The sequence below is a fragment of the Manis javanica genome, chromosome 11, assembly GCF_040802235.1.
Source record: "Manis javanica isolate MJ-LG chromosome 11, MJ_LKY, whole genome shotgun sequence".
Classification (NCBI taxonomy): Eukaryota; Metazoa; Chordata; class Mammalia; order Pholidota; family Manidae; genus Manis; species Manis javanica.
In genome coordinates this window covers 97,274,569-97,295,425 of record NC_133166.1, presented here as the reverse complement: position 1 = coordinate 97,295,425, position 20,857 = coordinate 97,274,569, and the positions used below count along the sequence as shown (strand labels likewise).

The window sequence follows — 20,857 nt, the reverse complement described above, 5'->3', positions numbered from 1 at the left end:
AAGTGTTATCTGCTAGGTTTTACCTCTGTGAAGTTACTATTTTCCCCTTTGCATGGGGAAATCCTTTGAGATGATGTAATGATTATGTAAACATCCTGTTTTTCATATTTTCACCCACGAATGTTTGTTTCCATTGATGTTTTTCTTGCTTAAAACAATTATTACTGTGGGTGTTTGCCAAATGGTGGTTTTCTGTTTCCATCATGCCTTCTAACATTCATTAATTGGAATTTTACTTTAAGAAAGAGCTGTCCCTTCTCTCATTTATTTATTTAGATATCTCTAACAGTATAGGCTCATCATCTCTTATTTTACCCTTATTCTCTAAGTTATAACCTATTGTGATCATTGTTTCTTTTGTTGCTCAAATTATCTCAAATTTGGCCATTAGGAGCTTCTTCTAATTGGCTCCTGTGTTCAAGAAGAGAGTTTTGAGTCATAAATGAGGCATAGGGACTTGTAGGGAGGAGGAAGGGGACAGGCTTCCAGGTCTGAAGGAGTCCTGAGGGCAGCCACGGGCGTGCATCCAGTGCTCGCTGAGGGTGCTGCCTGGCCCCTGGGCTGGCTATTCCTGGCCATGGGGGCCTGGAGGTTGCAGCCACTGCCTTGCTCAGGAGAAGAGACCTCCACTGTGTCCCCTACCCCCAGCAGGACTTCTCTGGGGAGCAGTCCTCTGGGGCTGCGGCTGCTACACAGATTTTCAGCGCTTGGGCCATTAATGCACCCGTCTGGACTTGCTCCAGAGGGGCCCTCTGCAGCCACTTCCTGCCTGCCCCTGCTGTGCCACCTTGGCCGTCACCCAGGGCCGTGCTGTCCTGCTGCTCAGCCAGGGCAGAAGGGTGTTCCCTTGGCGTCGCTGCCTGAGAGCTTGGGCCAGGTGGTGGCGAGGCTCTCAGAGCTGTGGAGCACCAGAACCACATGCCCTGGAGATTGTCTAGATCTAGATACTGTTTTGACTGGCTTGTTGTCGTTTTTCTAATCCAGGCCTCTGTGAAGCCTTGGGGGGATGCCCGAGAGTAAAACAGGTCCAGGTGGGAGAAGGGGGCAGGAGAGTGACAGTTGGTCCAAGCCCCCATTGACAGGAATGGAGCTGGGCCCCAAAAGGAAAATGACTTATCTAAGGTAACAGGGAGAGTTGGTGGCTAGCCAGGACTAGGATCCAGTGTTAGGAATCCTCATGTCCTTGTCACCAACAGTTCTCGTTTCTTAACCACTGAGGCCACAGTCTGAGTTTACTTGTCCATTTCCCCTGTTTGCCTGGCAGGCAGAGGTGCAGAGCTGTCTTCTGGCCCCTTTCTGGGGCAGGGCCTCAGGCTCCCGGGCAGCACTGTCCCCTCACCCAGCTGTCCTGGGTCGATAAGCTAGTGCCAGGCTAAGGCCAAGTGCAGGCCCACCTTGGGACCTCTCCTGGCTGGAGGCCCCTGACCGCACCCAGACCCAGCACAAGGGGCTTAGATCCCACCACCCCCTCCCCTTTCTCTCCTTCTTCCATTGGTTCAGTATTGGAAATAGGGCTCACTTTTTTGCTCTTTTAAGTTTCCAATTGAACTGAAAGATAAATTTAACATTCATGATTCAAATTTGAAAAATTGCAAAAGTTATACCCTGAAAGAAGTCTGCTTCCTGACTCTGGCCTGTGGACATCCCCTCCCCAGGGGCAATCGCTGCGGTTCATTTCTTGGGCAGCTTTCTGGAGATCGTCTCTGGCAGGTCGGCAAGTATTTTCCGTAGAGGTCCGGATCATAAGTACTTTTGGCTTTTTCGGCCATAAGGCCTCTTCTGTGCTGCTCACCTCTGCCATTGTAGTGGGAAAGCAAACATGGATAATATACCAATGCATAAATGCGGCTGTGTTCTAATAAAATTTTATTTATGGACACTGAGTTTTTTCATGTATCACAAAATACTGTTCAGTTTTTTCCAAAATTTAAAAATGGTTTTAAACATGGTTACCCCGCCACCTCATGTCACAGATCTATGAATTGAGCCTGGGAAATGTAGTTTCTTAGCTGGACACATTGCTACTCCTCAATATAGGGATTCTATAAGTAAAGAAAAAGGGAGAGTAAGGAGAGGGTGGGTAGTTAGCTGTCTCTGCCACAGCTGGGATAATCCAGGAAGACTTCATGAAGGCAACGGGCCACAGCAGATCAGGTAAGAGCTTACCAAGCACAGGACACTTTAAAGTATAGGTGAGGAGGCGAGGCTTCTCCTGTTGTCTGCAAGAGAGAAATTCCAGTTCCCATTGCTGAGAAAAATGAAACCTAAAGCCGCTCGTTAAGTCACAGAGTCACAGCTGGTAAACAGCAGTCGAGATTCAAACTCCAGAATCCACCAGACTCCCTCCTCCCTCCCAGGCACTTCTCCCAGGCTCAGTGAGGAAGAAAAGAGGCTGAGACACAGGGAAGCTCTCAGTGTGTTCCCAGGACAGAACTCTGACAAGGCTCAGAAAGAAAAGGGAATGGAGACTCCTGGATTGCTCCAAGTGGGAATTTTTGAGCATAGAGATATCTTCATTTAATTACTTTAGTTACTTAATTCCCAGAATAATTTAATGTTTTACACTTAAAAAAAAAAGCATTAACATGAAATGAAGGTCAAAAATCAAAGGGGAAAAGAGGACATGTTGGGGACTGAGAGCACCTGTTGTTGGGGACCCCAGAGACAGGGTAAGGGAGAGGGTGGGAGGCTGACCCAGGCTGCCAGAACAAGCAGAGCAGGGGAGCAGGTGGGCCTCTGCTCAGGACAGGCTTCCTGCTGCTCTGGACGGCAGCCAGCGGTCTGCCATCTGTCAGGAGCTGGGCGGAGGCCGCATGCGTGAGGAGCATGACCAGGCTGCTCCGAGTCCCGGGAGCATTCTGGCCTTGGGAGGGCTGGCCAGCTGCAAAGCTCTGGGTACTGCCTACGGTTACATTCCTGCCCTCCCGGTCCCCCGTTGCTCAACAAGCAGGAAAGACACTCAACTGCCCCGCCCCCCGCCTCCCAGTCCCCTGCCAAAAGTGGTGCTCCCTGACCAGGGAAATCCTAAGGTGTAGAGTTTCACCCCAGATTTCATAGCTGAGGGGTTAGAGCGTTCCCCAGGGGCACCTGGGCGCCGGGGCAACTGCTGTGGCCGAACGCCCCCTCTAGGCAGGAGCTGGGACTGCAGTTACCTGCTAACCTCATTAACGTAATTATTGCTATTGTCGTTCAGGTCTGGAAGATGATGGCGCCATTAACTAAATCTGGAACATGGAAGGTGGGACGGGTTGGTGGGGTAGCAGGGGAGGCTGGAGATAGTTATTGTCGCTTCAAAGAGAAAGTGGAGCCCGTCCCTGACCTCAATCAGTAAATGCATAATATAAGTGAAAATGGGAAACAGAACGAACTATATTCCAACAATGCATGGATTTCAGTACCTAGGGCTCCGTTAAGCCTCACGATATGCTCAGCATGATTCTAAACTGACAAATATATGAGAAGTAGAGTAAAACTTTCTGGACATCTGAAAATTTACCATCCCCACCCACTCTAAGGACTTTTTAAAAAAATGTTTTAGATGAAATTTTTTTTAACACTATGTTCATCCCTGGCTTCTTAGAGGTTAGTGAACATGTTTTCATTGTGAGCATCGTCTGCACTGCTGTCCTGTGATATGATCGTGTCTCTGGAGGTCACATGTGTGTGTATGTGTGTTGGGGGGGCGCTGTTTGCTTCCACACTATACGGTCCTGGGCACTATTTTGTTTTCACATCTGCTTTTGTGCTTTTCCTAGTCATTCCCTCACTGTCAATCTTTATGTGTGTTAATTTCTCCTGCTTTTTTGCTTTCACTTTATTGCTTCTAACTAATCTGCTCTAGGTTTGTAGACCGGATATAAATGGTTTATCTTTTATAGCCCATCTTAGCCCAAAATGGAATTAAGGGCCCTATTAAAATGCATCAAGTATCTACTATGCGTTGGACATTTTACTAACTGTTTTGCAACCATTATTTCATTTTTCACAACAGCCCTATGAGTTGTAAATTTTTATCTCCATTTTATAGATGTGTACACTGGTGCTCAGAGAGTTTGAGCAACTTGCCCAAGGTCACACAGCTGCTAGTGATGAATGTCAGGGGCAGAATTCAAATGCAGCGTGTCTGGCACAAGGACCACCCATGCTTTGCCCTCTATGCTTGACTGCTCTGGGTTTGCAGTTAATCGCCTGCTGTTTCCTATTGCTTGTTACCGTATTGAGCTGCAATAGTTTTATCTCCCTAAATAGAACATAAGCCCCTCAAAGGCAGTGACCTGCCTGCCGACTTATGTACTGCCCACACCATTTGCTGGGTGCCAGGATTCCAGGTGGTCAGCACCTGCTTTGCGAAGAGTGAGAGCGTGGAACAGTGGGGGCCAGAGAATGGCCGTTGCTTCCTCCACCCCAACACCTCATACCCCTCCCTGCTACCTACACTTTCACCACCAGGCCTTCGCTCAGCATGCTGAGCAGAACGCTCCGTCTGCGTAAAGCCCAAACCTTCCCGTAGTTTACACCAGCAGCCTAGGAAGCACCCCCGCGTGGGCCACTGTGGCTCAGGAGGAAGAACTGGCTGGCCGAGGCAGCCTGGGGTCTCCCTGGGGACCCACACAGAGGCCACGCCCAAAGGAGACCCCATGGCTAGTAGCCCACTAGACTGCCTTTGGGTCCAGGATTTTTGCTAAAGAAATTCTAGAGCTGCTGCCTCTGAGGAAACTCCTTCATACAGATTCTTTCCTGAAAGGAGAGTCACTGGAGGTCCAGTGGATTGGTCTTTCCAACCACAGCAGAAAGCAGGCCAGCATCCCAGGAGGGCTGATTCTGCTAAGTAATGCTCGCTCTGAATCTTGGCTCTGTGACTAAAACTTCGAAAAAAACTGTTCCATCACATGACTTATGGATTTCATCGTGACAGGACGGTTTCTGTTTGTGTTTGGTTCTCTGTCACAGACACTGAGCTCAGTTGGGGAAACCCCGCCCCCTCATGGGACCTGAGCGCTCAGGCTACATCATGTGACACAGTTGCCTGCCAGCCCAGCATTTCTCCAGGTGACATCACACCCTTGCTGATTACCCAGGTGTTTCATGGCCTCCCAGGGCTGACATGGAATTTGCATCATTTCTGATACTTGGCTCTTGATTTGTTTGTCTGTGGTTAATAGTACATCTGGACTAGGGTCAAAGGAAGTGGTTGAGACAACCAGACAGCAAACACGTGCTGCAGAGAGCTTGGCGGGACTGGGACCTGGAGCTTCTGGCCCATCCCCCAACCCAGGAGCCATCTCTGGTCTTCTGGGCTCAGACCTGAGGCGGAGGGATTGCTGGCCCAGCCCCTCTTGCGTAAGTCCAGGGTCTTACCTCGGATTTGGAACCTCTTTGTACCCGTCTCGAAGACCCAGGGCCGGGCGCAGGTGAGCCTTACAGTTTTCTGTGCCTCTTTCCTCATTTCCCCCTCTTCTGAGGGGGAGTCCCCTCCTCCCCTCTGCTCTGACCACTTGCCTAGAGTCAAAGCCCAGCCTTCTCACCCTCTCACTGGCTGTGGGTCCCTGAGCAAATCACTCCACAGACCTATGGAGGGCCAGGCTGAGGGGCTCTGCAGAGCCCCACCACCCTCACATTACCTGTGGGAAAGGAGACAGAGGCCAGCAGGGCGACTCCTTCACCCCTTCGCCCACCACCACTTTCCAGCACACCGCCACCTCTGGCTTCAGTCTGTCCATCTGCCAAGGGATGGGAAATGAGTCCCATTCCCCCAACCACTGCATGAACACTGGCACCAGCTGGATTTGCGAAAGGGCACATTACCCCCTGGCTCCAAAGGTTCTCAAATTTGAGGGCAGCTCAGAATCCCCTGGGGGTCTGTCAAGATGCAGAGAGCTGTCTCCCTCCACTCCCAGGGTCTCCGGATCAGTGGGTCAGGGTAGGGTCAGAGGATTTGCATTTCTAACAAGTTTTCAGGTAATGCAGATGGTTCAAGAACCCCACGCTGAGAACCACTGCTGTAAATGACATAGCTCTGGACACAGCTCTACTGTCAGCCAAAAGGAGTGGCAGGCAGTGTGGGTGGGGGATTGGCTCAAACTGGCTCTAGGAAGTTGGTAGCTTGAAATTGGCCATGATGAGCGTATGCATACCTAGGAAATAAGCAAAGCTATAAACCAAGAGTATTTTGCTCAGAGAGCTGGTTGTTAAGCATTTACCAGCACACCACAGGCTAAGAGTGTGTCCTTTCTCTTCCTTTTCTGGGGTGTTGGACCTCAGAAACTGGACAGGAAAGCTCAACAGAATTCTCTGTGGCTCCATTTTCTTGTCTGTAAATTGGAAACAAGAGCATCTACCTCACTGGGCCACTAGAATTAAGAAAATACATTTGAATCACTGAGCAAACCTACACCGCGAAGAGTAAATTTGAAAGATGTTAGCTATCATCACTCAGATCCTTTGGATTGTAGGGATCTGTGTATGTTCTTCCTACAAGATTATAAAGATCTCTATAACTGGGCACCAGGAGGGGTGGAGACCATGCCATCCTGAGCTTGGCAGCTGGGACTGTCTCTAGTACAGTCTTCTGGGGGCCGCCCCGCAATGCCCAGCATGTGCCCAGCGTCTGGGTCTGTATGGGTGACAGCCCTGCGCACAGCAGCTCACACTGGGTGCCCTGGGGCTCTCCACGTTTGTGTCCTGGAACCTTGGGCCTAGAAGCGAGAGCCAGCCTGTAACTCACCATGTGAAGGTCACTGGGGCCAGCAGGCTCTCACTGGCTGGGTCCCCAGCAGCTGGAGGCACCAAAGACAGGCTGCGAAGAGAAAGGGTAGATGAGATGGGCAGAGGCAAGCAAGAGAGGGAGGTAGAGAAAGAGCCCCAGGAACACCCTGCTTCTGAATTAGGGTCTTTTAAAGTTCCCCTGCTATCCCACCCTGAGCCTACATCCTCACACCCAGCATCCCCTTTGGCCTATGTGAGACCAAGTTGCTCTCTGTTAGTTACAACCTAAGGGGCCGCCCTACCCACCTACTCCCCTCTCTGTGCACAGCCTGCTCCATCTCCTGCAGCATAGGCCCACCCTGCCCTCTGCAGGCCTTGGGCAGGACTCTGGGCCTCTTCCTCAGTGCACGCTTTGCATGTGACCTGGGGTGGGAGCAAGCCTCCTTTTGCATTTTCCCTGTTTTATAACTAGAAGTAAATATTTCCACCATCAGCTACTCAACATACCACTCCCCGCTGAAGGCCCTCGAGCAGCTGCCCATCGCTCTGGTATCGCAGCTCTCCTTTCCTGGGTAGGGGGTGCTGCGCGGGCCTCCCCTCGCCTCTCTCGGCGCCTCTCTCCGGCCTCCACTCTCAGCCCTTCTTATTCACACTTGACTCTGAGCCATACTGACCTGCTGGTATGTCCTCTCTGGCTTCTCTCTGCATAGAATAGAATTTCCCCAAGTTTACAGCCAACTGCCAGCCATTCTCCAGGCATGCCCTCACATGCCGCCTCACCGACACAGCCTGGCTGCCCTGCACCCCGGCTCCTGGGGCCTTGCAGCGCTCCCACCTCCCCATCACTATGCAGTGGCCTGCTTGGTAACCCAGGTCCTTTGCTGCACTGCGAGTTCTCAAGGGCAGGTACCAGGTGTCCGCCCCCGTGTTCCCCAGAGTAAGTGCTCAGTGAAGGGTTATGTAAATGACTTGAAGAAAGTGAGCTCTGGGAAGACCCCAGTGCTCACGACTCCAGCGGCCCCCACCATTGTGCATGGTGACCTCTGGAAAATCCAAAGGGAGGAAAAGGAGAGCAAGGGGTACGGCATCCCCCCCATGGGTCAGTAAAGGTTATTGACGGGTTTGCCCATGGGCAGTTAGATAGGGCACGCTGATGCAGGAAAAGGTGCAGGCTGAAGGAATGGTGACGTCAGCAGAAAAGAGGTAATGTGAGGTGTAGGAGAAAGAGAAAAATGGGCCCTGGACATTGGAACGCCCTTCCTAGACCCCAGGCTCATGCTGTGATTTTGTTCCCAGAAGGCACAGGCCCTCAGTGCTCATGGACTTGCTGGTGGCTAAGCCACATGGCGGACACATACCCAGCATGGCTAAAACGTGTCAAATGAAAGTCCCCAGGGGTTCCCCTGCTCTAATCTTGCTAAAGTCCTTCTCCAAAACAGCCCTGCTTGGACGCCCTGGAGAGGGAAGGGTCAAGGTGGGACGTCACAAGGCCCTGGGATTCACCACCCCCAGCTCCCGGCAGGCTGCTCTGTGAGGCCAGCCAGAGAAACAGGCGGTTCACCTCCCTTGGGCACAGGTCACAGGGTCATAAAACATCACAACCCCACTCCAGCTCATGGCTTCCATTCCTTGCTTACTAGAGGAGGGCTATGATTTCTCGCACAGTGTAGAAATCCTCCAGCTGGGCTCTGTGCAGAAGCGGGGCTTCTGGTCCATTAGTTTCCCAGTTCAGGAAGCCTATGAAGTGAGGCTTCCTTGTAACCAGTGGTATTTTTTCACAGCTGCCCGAGAAAGGTTTTATCAGTTAGACTTTCAGGCTTTATCGATGATCCTACTAAAACTGTGTACGTGAAGAAGCAGCTTGGAGAAAAACCCTATGTGCTCCTACCCTCCCCAGCAGTATTAGTAATAGTTTTACCCCTAATAAGTTTATAATCGAGGTGGGAAAAGAAAATAAATATACATTTTTAAAGTGCAGAAAATAATTAAATATTAAACGGTATGATGCTTGCTGGTTGCAACAGACCTGTAATGTGGCTCAGGGATACTGTTCTGCGTCAGAGAGTTCAGGGAGAAGGGGCCCAGAGCCAGGCCCACGGGGAATTCAGCTCACTGGAGAAAGGGAGGGAGGGGACCCAGGGAAGGGGAATTGCCCGAGTAATTGCCTATAGAGCGTGTGGTCAGGAGGGACTGAACTAACCAAAGATTATGAGTTAAATGCAGGAATTTATGGTTGAGAGGGGGCTGGGGGGTAGGTATAGAGTTTGCACACCAGCTCCAGGAATTTGGGATGACGGAAATGATGGAAGGAAGGCATGGTGAGGGGGGAGGGTTGGTGGGGAGGGAGCTGAGGAAATTTCCAGCAATGCTGCTCACCAGCAGGCATAGGAGGCTGAGTTTTCTTTGTGGTGGCTGAACCGAGAGTTGTGGGAGCCTCTCTTCCCTCTAGGTCCTGTACCCCACTGCGGCAGTAGGGACTCCATCAGTCCCACTATCAAGGAATCAAGCAGAGACGGGCCAGGGCTCCAGTACATGCCCAGTGTGGTCAACCAACCACAGACCCCAGGGGGCCACTGCAGGGCTTTGCCCTGGGAAGGCAGGATTCAACACTTTGACAAACATTTGGGGGTAGTTACTAGGTGCAAGCACCCTTGGGCAAAGGAAATCAGTGAGGCAGACTTCCTGCCCCCCAGAGACACAGAGTCTAGGGGGAGAAAACATGGTTAACAGTGTGGACAGAAGGCAGAGTGGGGTGCCCTGTCACAGGCTGTTGGCAGAGGGTTGGGAGGCTGAAGCCTGACTGAGAGAATTGGGGAAGGTACCTCTGAGGAGGGCATGGAGTTTGCACTATCTCAAAAAGTGAGGGCCAGTAGAGGACGCTGAAAGGGATAGAGGGTTAGATTAAAGGAAAGGAGGGGATAGATGAAAAAAGAGAGGGGATGCCAACTCAGCAGTTCAGGCAGGTCTGAGGGTCTCTAACAGGTCAAGAGGCTTTTCATGGCCAGGGTTTTTGGTGGGCTCTTGAAGGGAGGGGTCAGGGGAAAGGTGGGCTTGTGGCCTGCTGATGTGTGCTCTGGAGGATGCTTGTAGCCTAGGGAAGATGACACCTAGGTCTCTCTGAGATGGTGGGTGGGCTTATTGGAAAGGTGGTCCTCAGGTCTATTCTATCAGAAGCTGGAAGCAGGAACTTCTGCTCCACACCGAGATTACTTGAGTCCTCTGGGCACACAGAAGGCGCCCGATCTGGCTTGAACAGCAGGAGTGAGGACCGGGCAACAGACCAGCAGAAGGCATAGAGGGCTAAGTGTGCAGGAGAATCCAGCCCCCTGGCCCCAGCTGTCACCCCTGACCCGTCCTGTGCAAGCCAGGGAGCATGATGCTGCACTCATTGAGCACTTGCTGGGAATGGAGTGTTCTGCCGCATTCCACCAAGCCCAGCCCCTCCCAGAAGCCCGATTCCTGATGTGCGCTGGGACCTAACGGGCTGTCCAGGTGTGTGTCCTGCACCCAGCAGAGCAGGAGCTCCCGGAGCACAGGGGCCCGTGTCTCCTCCTTCATGTCCCCCACAGGGGGCCCAGGTGGTGGGGCTGATGCAGCATGACACTCGGTCTCCCAGGCACACAGAGGTGCTTGACATCCCGTATCTTTCCCTGCAGGAATTTGGGCCAGATGCCTGGGTGCACAGACTAGTGACTGCCCCAGATGTCCTGGTTCGGACAAGGCCATTGGATGCAGATGGTAGTGTCACTCCCCTGGCTGTTTGCCTGCCTGCTCCAAATAAGTGAGAAGCCTGGGATTCAGGGTGGGCGGGGCCAGGAAAAGATTGTTTTTATCTGGACCGATTCAGCCCACCTGTGGCAGAGGCCCCGTGTTTTCAAATGTTTTCCAGTTCCTATAGCTACCAGATCACAGAGCCAGGGTTTGTTATTGTCTCAGGGAGAAAAGGGAAGGGCTACTGGGCGAGGGCTGACGTCTGTCCACCATCCATCAGCCAGGCAGCTGAGTCACCGTCACGGTCTGGTGTGTCCACGGAGTCACTTCCCTGTGGTCTGAGGCTCTCACTGGCCTTCCCTCTTTGGCAAGAGGCTGGACCCCTGCCTGTGTCTATCAAGGCACCCCTGGGCACTGCAGGTGGCTGGAGGGTGGGAAGGAAAGTTACTGAAGGGGGCACAGTCCTGCCTCTAGGGAGCAAGAGCTTCCTTGTTCTTGCAGAGCACGTATGTACGTTCACAGGTTCTAGGGCCACCTCGCAGTTGGCTTATACTAGGATCTTGGCCAAGTCACCTGACCCAGCTGAGCCTCAGTCTCCCTTCTGTACAAAATGGGGAGACTGGTGCTATCTCTTCAGCTTGTTATGGGAGAGAAATGAGATGGTGCCAGTGAAGTACCCACACCATGCTTGTCTTTCTGCACTTTACAAATATATACTTATGGTTATTGTTCACTGGCTAGGCGCTGACCACACATCTCTGGACCACCTGGCCACCTACAGGTGAAGAGCTCCTGCTGTTCCCAGAACACCTGTCAGCAGCCATGGGTGGCCAGGACAGGCACAGCACCCCTACCCACCACTGAGAATCGAAATAAGAAGCTTCAGCTGCTCAAACATAGAAGAAACAGAGCAAGAGACCCAATGGGTCAGCCAGAGGCAGTGGGTCAGCAAGGTGTGGGGACAGAGGAGGGGGAGTGAGGCAGGCACCCCAGAGAGAAAGTGCTCGGGCCACCCAGGGGTGCCCTGAGATTCTAAGAACTTCCCTGCTCTCGGGCTGTGCTGGCCAACTGACTTCTGAGGAGAGCCTGGCTCTCCGGATAGAATTCCCCACCAGAGAGAGGGCGCTGACAGTGAGCACGGCTGTCTGGCCCACTGGGCCGCTGGGTCCTCACCGTGAGTGGCTGAATCAGCACCATGGTGTCTGGGCTCTTGCTGTAGTGTGAGTCACCCCCCCAGGCCAGCCACCTCGGAGGCTTCGAACCAATCTGGTTTCCAGCCTGCAAAGTGGAAACCCAGCCCCTGGAATGCGATGACCACAGAAAGGTCATCCCCGCAAGAGGGGCCCAGCCTTCCCGAGGGGAGCCCCATGAGGCGCCCACCCTGCCAGTCAGCTGACGGCCCCCATGGGATGCTCCATGCTGGCCTCTGCCAGATGCAGTAGCCAAGACAGCAACGAGCTGCCCCCACTGGGCTGGCCCCCAGCAACGCTTCTTAAACTGAGGATGGAGACCCACACATGGGTCATGGAATCAGTTTAGTGGGTGGGATAAGCATTCTTAACAGTTAGAAAAGAATCACATGTATCAGAGTACCTCCCGGGACACAACGGTGAGAGTTACTGAGTCTTTTGTGTGTGTACATGTGCGCACATGCACACCATAGGGATACAGCAGTGAAAGAGGACACATTCTAATTGGGTCATTTGAGGGCCATTTAATAAGGAGACTATTTACAAAGAGGTGGGCAGGGTGTCGGGAAATCACAAGGGGTAAGTGTCAGGAACTGTGGGGTCAGTTATTACCCTGAGCTTGAAGGAGGAAGGCATTTCCAGAACTTGGAGCCAGAGGATGATATGGGAAGTTCAGGCAGTAGCTCTGATCATCAGCCCAGGGAGGGGGCCAGCCAGCCCGTGGGGCCTTCCTAGGGAATGAATCTCCACCTTCTATCCTCTCCTTCCCTCCCATCTCCTGTGGGGCCGCCCACTAGCTGAACCCCAGGGCAAGCCTGAGAGCCGGGAGCCACAAAAGAGTCCCCTGCGGTCCATGGCTCCCTGCGTGGAAAACATCCAGTCACTGCGGTCCGTGGCTTCCTGCATGGAGAATATCTAGTATGTAATAAGTGTACGGTATGCAACATAAAATATGCAGTATTTCTTCCTGAGGGTTTCAGTTCATGAAGTTTTAAAAACCCTAGAAGCATGTGGCTGATACTGACGTTACTGCTAGGAGGCTAAACGTTTCTGAATGGCCCCAGGTCTGGGTGAGTGACTTGAGGACAGCTTTGGGTGGCAGTGCTAATGCCTGTGAAGAAACGCTTGTGCCACTTGCATTAGCAGCCAGGATTGCAGCCCGTTCCAGGGCAGAGAAACCACCTTCGCCCAGATGCCAGCGAGCAGGGCTGAGCACAGGCCAGTGTCCACAGGCCGTGGGGGCTAAGGTCAGGGGCAGAGGGGAAGGAGAGGGAGAATGGGCGGGAGAGAGGAACAAAGGGGCCTGTGGCCGGTGACACCCACGCCAGGCAGTTGTCTCAGCTCATCAAGGACAAAGGGCAGAGTTCTAATTCTGGCTCCCTGTGGGAGCAGGAGAAACAACGTTCTTGCTTTCCACACTATTGCGGTTGGCTCACTAATCCTTGGGGTACGCCGTGGTTGTTCTGGACTCACACAAAACCGCCTCTGAGCCTCATTGCCACAGCCCACACTGCTGCCGCGTCCATCAGAGCTCGGTCACATGCTGGAGACCTCACGCCTTCCAGCCAAGCGTGACCAGCCTCCACGACAGGGTCTCCCGGACCTCAGACCATCCACCACGAGCCCACCCGACACACACGGCTAGGTCCCAATCCAGAGCTGGGTGTGGAAGGACTGACACACGCACTGAAAGCCAGGCCCAGTTCCCGGAAGAGAGACTCTTCTGGAAAGGAAATCATTTCCTCCAATGATTAAAAAAAAAAAAGACAATACTCAATGTTCATGGTAAACGAGAGCCCTCATTCTGCCCTTGCTGTTTGCTTGGATAGCAAAGAGCAACTGAGCCCCTCCTAGCCTTGGGTTCCGCCTCGCTTACTGAGCCACACTTGGGGCTCAGGTGTTTACCTCGGAGTTAATAAGGTGGAGAGCATTTTGCCCTTTGCATGTTCCTCCTCCTCAGAATGTCTGCATTTCTCTCGGCCACATTCCTGTTTCTGGTAAGGGCTGGGGCAGGCTCTCAAGGACACAGCTGAAGGTGGCTCCTAGACTGTCCTCTCTGCCCCGGAGCGGCAGGCCTTGGGCTGGGCCCTGGCCGTAGATCCTGAAGACACCTCAAGAAATGGTTTTGTCAGTGGTACTCTTTCCTGAAGTCAACCAAACAGAAAGTGGTGGCTTTACCACTTAATTAGTCTTGACCGAGTCATTATTAAACTCTAAGGTGGAGGAAAAGAAAAGAGAAAATCCAAGAGCATCAGTGTGTTCCCCAAAGCTGTGCTCCTCAGCTTTGAATGGTGACTTGAGGGAGCTCTGGAGGGAGTGGCTGGGCCTTACTCACCTCGTTTTAACCCCATCGTTTGCAACAGTGCCTGGCCAGCCTGCTGGCTCTGCAGAATACGGATGGGGTGGAAGCACGAATCAAACATTCCTTACAGGTAGGTTTTTCAACAAGGGAAAAAAACGAAGAGCTAGCCATGACTTTCAAAACGTACCATTTTGACAGTGAAAAACCTTGACTCCAAGAAAATCTACCCTAAGCCCCAAACTAAACTAAAGAAAAGCAACAGTTGGTAATAAGGTTGCCAGGGTCAGCAAATAAAAATATAGATCATCCCGTTAAGTTTGAATTTCAGAAAAAGAATGTCAAAGTGTAAGTATATCCCCAAATTGTGTGGGAAATACTTACACTGAAAAATCATGTGTTGCTTGATATACAAATTTAACTGAGTGACCTACATTTTAACTTGTAGTCCTGCACCCAGGGCTGTGCACACACAGGATCCCAGGGGTCCCCTGGGGCTGTGCAGTCTGCAGTCTGGTTTATGAACCGCTGTTTTAGGAAAAATCATGACTCTCCCATATTGCTCTCCTTCTCCCATCTCTGGAGCCGATCTGCTGAGCAGGCCCAAGCCTCCTTCTCCAGAAGTTCTGCCTGGATCACAAGTAAAACCCACAGGTCCTCTAGCCTCCCACTCACCGCCCCTCTCCATTGCACCCTGGCTAGTGAGGAGACCCAAGTCAGAGATGAGATGACTCTCTGCGAAAGGACATCACCAGGGTCTTCCTCTGGAGCTATTCATTCCCTTGCTTCCTCAAACGGCGGTGCTTTCTCAAAAGTACAGATACTAGGCACCAGTTCTCCTCCCAGGGAGCCAGTACAGGACATTTGCTATGTGCAGTGGCCAGAGAAATGTAAGCTGAAGTGATGGGTGTGTCTCTTCTGGCTGCAACTGGTGTGTTAAAAGTCAGGTCATAATTCACCGTGTTTATTTTCCCTTCTGTCACAGAGGCTGGCAACACTCCAGCCAATGGCCACTCCATCAGCCCAGAACCTGGAATGAGGACAAATCATGGGAGAGTCTCAGACCAAGCCAAGGTGATCATCTGGAGTGAGCAAGCAGGAAAGAGACTTGGGTTGTGTCAGGCCACTGAGAGGTTGGGGTTGTCCGCTGCTGTGGCAGAACCTGTCTGATCCTGACTGATCCCCAAGCACTGCCCCCTCTGAGTTATCATGGGAGCTGCTGCATCTTCTGGAGGAAGGGTTGGGGAAGGTGACCAGAGTAAAGCTTAAGGAAAGCAGCTGGGGCAGCCCTGTGTGTAAAGGAGCGAAGGTGCCGTGCAGGAGGCCAGGACACCCGCAGAGGGGGCGGTGCTCCAGGAGAGAGGCGCGGCAAGGCCCAGCACGTATGTGCTGTAAGGACAGAGCGAGAACAGGGCCCAGCCAGGTGCAGCCTTAGGTGGCTGCCCGCCCGGACTCTCGTCTGCACTCCACTGCCCTCTAGTGGCCAGAGCCAGGAAGCCAGCCCCGCCTTTGCAGCTGCTTCCCAGAACCCTCCAGGGGAGAGCTTGGGGGCACAAGGGGAAGGAGCTGCTGGCTGGACAGGGACAGGGAATGGCTCCCAGAAGACACGACGCTTCCACAGAGCTTGGCAGTTCTTCACCATGGGGCCAGCCCGCTGGCAGGGCTGTGGCAGGCAAGGCCCAGGGAACTGTGTGGGCCGAAGCGTGAAGGCTTGAGACTATTGCATCGTTAGGGAATTCATGGCACTTGGTGAGAAGGGATTTGTAGAGGCTGTTGAAAGGCAAGGATGAAGAGGTGACTGAGGCTATGCTCCCAAGGAGCTTTGAAATACATCGTAGGCAGTGGAAAGCCTTCTAAGGATTTAAGCAGGGCTGTGATATAGGGACGAAGGAAGGCAACACCACATTTACACTTTAAAAAGACTGTTCTAGAAAAAGTTGTAGGGTCTATGGATAAGGCTGGTGGGAGCGAGACCAGTTAGTCCAGGGGAGAGATGCCAAGGCCCTGAGCTAAGTAAACAGTATCAGGGCGGGTGGAGAGAAAAGAACTCATCCCTCTTTCCTTTTTTCATTCATTCAAGACATGTACCTGGACAGGGTGTCATTTTGGAGTTACAGATATGCCCCTGGGCCCTAGGCCCCCATGTTCCCCTCTCATGCACAGAGGAAGGAAGCCACTGGCCTGACCACACATTTTGAGCCCCAGGATCTTGACGGCGAGATCTACAATACTTGGGGCAGGGGTGGCGGGGGATCCTCTAACTCTGGGCTTTGCAAAAAGTACGTGGAAAGGCAGAACGTGCCCTGAGGGTTGAGAACTCTACATCTGAAAGCCTTTGTCCTCCACAGATTCATCCTCTGTGCTCCCAGCAGAGAGCAGCCCCAAAGAGCTGAGGGGTGGTAGGGAGGCCTTCGCGGGCAGACAACATTGGCGAGGGCTGAGAGGCAGTTAACTTGGGCTGTGAAGATAGGCACAGGAAGCAGGTGGGCAGCGGAAGTGTGATTTAGATAACGATGGCTCATAACATTAGTTTATTGAGTGCTATTGAGTCTGAGGATCACCCCTCCCCCCACTTTGGGTGGGAGACTTTGAATCCCACCTTGAATCTCTCCTGGGGCGGGGTCTTTGTGGCCACGTAGCAGCTCGGGGCTGGTACACTCGCCACTCCTTACACACCACTTAATATGAGCTGTTCTATGCTTTATACTGACTGTCAAACCATCAAGATTTGGAGCCTCATGGCAGGTCACTGGCCTTGTTTAGCATCAGCTGGCATACTGATTAGGTTACAACCCTAAGAATTAAAAACTATTCTGTCCCCATTTTACAGATGAGGAAATTGAAGCATAGAGAGGCCAAGTGCTTGCCCATAGTCAGCTGAGATGACACAGCCAGGATCAGAAGGCTGGCTCCCCAGCCTACGCTTTAACCACTCACCTATCCCCCCACCTTGTGCTGGTCACACAACAACGCCCTTTGCGTGTGTGTCACAAAACCAGCTGCTGTCACACAACCAGCATTTTGCCTTTAGTTGTCCTCTGTCCTGTCCACCACCTTCCTTCAACCTGTTTGCCGCTCCCTGAAGGCCTTTTTATGGCTAAATGAATCCCAATTAAATATTAACTCTGAGGAGGGGCACCTCTGCCTTTTCTCCCCTGGAACCTTCCCTTTCTGCTCAGAGTCCTGGTATCTGCCACCATGGCTGTGTTTTCAGAAGGTCCCTGGGTGCAGAGTCCCCACTGGGAGGGCACCACCTCTGATCTGGGGAAATTTATAGCCCAAGTGGAGTCAAGACAGAGGAACAGTCTATTCCTTCTCCAGCTATCAGCACGGCCAGCTCATGTTTTCTAAACTGTGAGTTTTCATGCCCACATACTACTGGACCATGAAAACAATTCGGTGTATCTCAAATCATATTTTATTTAAACAAAATTAAGTTAAATAAAAACTGTCAGGTGTGTGTATGCACACATACACTTGGCTACAATATAAAATACATTTTTCATTGTGAGTCCAATCAAAAAGTGAAAGAGCCACAGATCTAAATATTTTCTCTTCTGCTTTCACAATACTCACCTGCAGCAGTTTTACAACCCAGGTTTTATGCAAGGTGATACAAAAGTGAGTTTCAATGAGCCAAGTCTACACCATCCCTGATGGAGCAGAGAAGCCGGGCTTGCCAGCACCCAGAGGGAAGCCACTGGCCACTCAGCCTGGGCTGCACCCTTGACCGCTGGAAATGCTACACAGACGAGGACCTGGTCCCACTCCACTGAGCTCCTCACCTCCTTACCTTAACTTCGTTTAAAGTCTAAGGCTTGTCAGTAAATTAAATTAGCTCGTTTGGACTAAATAATCAGGTGGATATTTGTCATTAAAATTCTACTTTAAAATACATATTTTAACAATCCAGTTTATGAATGTGTCATTTACTCTTCCCTGCTTCTAACCAATCTGTCCTGGCACACTTATTGGACTTCTCATGTCCCAGGCAAAGGTCCCACCGGGAGGCAAGGCCAAGGACCCAAGGTGTGCGATAATGATTCCTCACTGTGGGCGGAACAGCAGCTGGTGGCCAGTAGGCGAAAGGAACACAGACCCTGGGGGCTGGGGGGGAGCTGGGAGTGGGCAGGCAGTCTGTGCCCCTCTCCTGGGTGGGGCCCAGGGGAAGCAGGGGGACGCCCTCTGGGAGCAGGGCCTCAGATCTGGGGACCTGAGATCAGTGCCCAGACACAGCAACAAGGTGGGTCTTGTTTTTTTTTTTTTTTTTTTTTTTTTGAGAGGGCATCTCTCATATTTATTGATCAAATGGTTGTTAACAACAATAAAATTCAGTATAGGGGGGTCAACGCTCAATGTACAATCATTAATCCATCTCAAGCCTAATTCTCGTCAGTCTCCAATCTTCTGAAGCATAACGAACAAGTTCTTACATGGTGAACGAATTCTTACATAGTGAATAAATTCTTACATGGTGAACAGTACAAGGGCAGTCATCACAGAAACTTTCGGTTTTGATCATGCAATATGACCTATAAACAATCAGGTCAAATATGAATATTCGTTTGATTTTTGTACTTGATTTATATGTTGATCCCACATTTCTCCTATTATTATTATTATTTTTATTTTTAATAAAATGCTGAAGTGGTAGGTAGATGCAAGATAAAGGTAGAAAACATAGTTTAGTGCTGTAAGAGGGCAAATGTAGATGATCAGATGATCAGGTGTGTGCCTATGGACTAAGTATTAATCCAGGTTAGACAAGGGCAGCAAGACATCCACGGATGCAGAAGATTTCTCTCAAAGCAGGGGGGGTGAGGTTCTGAGCCTCACCTCTGTTGATCCCCAAATTCTCACCTGATGGCCCCCCTGCGACTGTGCCTGTCTTAGGTTGTTCCTCCCTTGAGGAATCTTACCCGTCTCTGGCTAACCAGTCATCTTCCGGGGCCATACAGGAAAATGTAAAGTTGGTAAGTGAGAGAGAAGCCATATTGTTTGCAAAGGTTAGCTTTTTACTTCTTTGCAGATTTATGCCCTGTGGCTTCTATGCCCAGCACTTGTCTCGAGGTATCTTTACCACCTGGAGGAATTATGATACTCGGTAAATTCGATATGAGGCACGAATTCTATTTAAGGGTTGTAATTAGGAAGGAAGAAGAAAAGCTATAGATGTAGCATATGAAGGAAACATGGGAGGATTGATTATTTCTTTGACATATCTTCTTGTAGAGTACCTTAAGTATGTATGGGTTTTAAACTACTAACTAATTTGCACACACATATTAACATAATAGGAATACGGTGACATAAACAAAGCAAATCTATAATTACCATCCATCTCCAGTGAAGCCAAGAAAACCATTTAGGCACCCTAGGTATTTGTGAAAATTTATCTATGATATGATGGATATTGTCCAACTGTACTTGAACCATCAGACAAATTAAAGCAGCCCATTTCTGGGATCTGTTCACATCCCATATGTTCTTTTAACCATAGATAGTCTATAGTCATGAGATTTTGGAGTGCTACAACTTGCACCCCTCCCAACTCCTGGTTGAGTCCCAACAGTACAGAGCCGGTCAAATTTGTTGTCTCACTGTATGCACATGCCAGCCTAGACATCTCCCTCCTCATTCCTATGGCAAGTCCAGGAGACGGTGGGCTGGATGCAGCCACAACCGCAGCATCGTCCGGATCCCTGTGGAGGCTTTTTGATGATCATCCCACAGCACGAGTCCTCCAGAGAGTGCTGATGCCGGAAGCTCCTCCTCATATCGTATCTTAGTTCATTTTCTGGGTATTCAAGCTAGGCCTTGAACTTCTGCATAGAAACAAACAGACCCTTTGCCAGGTGGGTCTTGTTTTTACAGTAACAGACAGGATGGACACCCAGATGACTGAAGGGTCAGCACCTACAGAATCCACATGGGGGCCATCTGCGAGCACCATGCTGACAGACACAATGCAGAGATTCACTGGCTGTATGGTCCACGCTGGGCCCCAGCCCAGGGTCAAGCTGGGTCCACCCTTCACCAGGCGAGGTGTGTGGGGAGGGCTCACCCTGGCCGCCTGGGGCTTTGTGCCTGCAGACCAGCCGGTGTGGGCCAGTGGGAACAGAGTCAGAGCAGGCTGACATCCAGCAGAACCTGAGGGGCAGAGACATGGGAAGCGAGATCGTAAGGAATTCTGGGCTGCTGAGAGACACGTGTCCCCTGAGTGTCCTTCACTGTCTGTGAGATGGTAATGGTGATGACTCCCAACATATAAGTTCTGAGGTGTAACACTGAGATGAATATAAGAAGTAGTTTTGAAACCACTAAACATGTTCTTTATTGTCACTACTGTCGCTGGTGTAAGTACACAGCCGTTTTTTAGCTAAGGACTTTACTAAAATTCACTGCAATGTAAAACAATACAACAAATTGGGGAATTCACAAAAGTTCCTGAAATCACAGGCTTCTAGTGGGAAGGGCACAGAGGAGACCAGCTGTGGTGAGGGTATCTGTGTGGGAGATGAGGGGAGTTATCTTGGTTCAAAACTGGTGACAGAGCAGGGCTTTGAGTTTTTTTGAAGTGGGTCCCTGCCCACCTCGGTACTGAGCCCGTGTTCAGGGGTGGTGCTGCCATGACTGGGGGCCGCAGCCTGAGGCCTCCTGGCTTGGAGCCGATCCTGGGGGTGTCTGGGCAAAGCCTTCAGTCAAGGTGGGCAGACCAAGTTCAGTCATGGAGCCGGGGAGCTGGTTCAAGCAACCCTTGGGGTTAAGGCAAGGGAATGGGGATCAAGCCAGCACATCCCTAACCCTTGAAGGGATTTTTCAGGTCGGCAGTTTTCACGTCCCCTCATGCCTTTCATTCTTTCAACAAATCAGCCCAGCTATCCCATTTTAATGGAATAGAAAAATAGGACTGAGAGTGATTTGCTTAAAGGCACACGGGGAGCTAATGAGC

General features: G+C 51.3%; 2 long non-coding RNA genes across 4 annotated transcripts; one reads left to right on the top strand and one right to left on the bottom strand.

Moving 5' to 3' along the window:
• Positions 1 to 1,855: 1,855 nt before the first annotated feature.
• Positions 1,856 to 8,362, bottom strand: LOC108409536 (uncharacterized). The gene is made up of 4 exons (XR_012122867.1): positions 7,380 to 8,362; positions 6,725 to 6,796; positions 2,167 to 2,219; positions 1,856 to 2,042 (listed from the first exon to the last, which is right to left on the bottom strand). It is a non-coding gene; the product is annotated as an uncharacterized lncRNA (long non-coding RNA).
• Positions 5,132 to 18,451, top strand: LOC140844480 (uncharacterized). Of its 3 annotated transcripts, XR_012122864.1 has the most exons (4): positions 5,132 to 5,411; positions 10,362 to 10,486; positions 11,158 to 14,038; positions 14,891 to 18,451. It is a non-coding gene; the product is annotated as an uncharacterized lncRNA (long non-coding RNA). The 3 variants fall into 3 exon arrangements; XR_012122866.1 differs by lacking the exon at positions 10,362 to 10,486 and having other exon boundaries at positions 13,970 to 14,038; XR_012122865.1 differs by lacking the exon at positions 10,362 to 10,486.
• Positions 18,452 to 20,857: the final 2,406 nt, after the last annotated feature.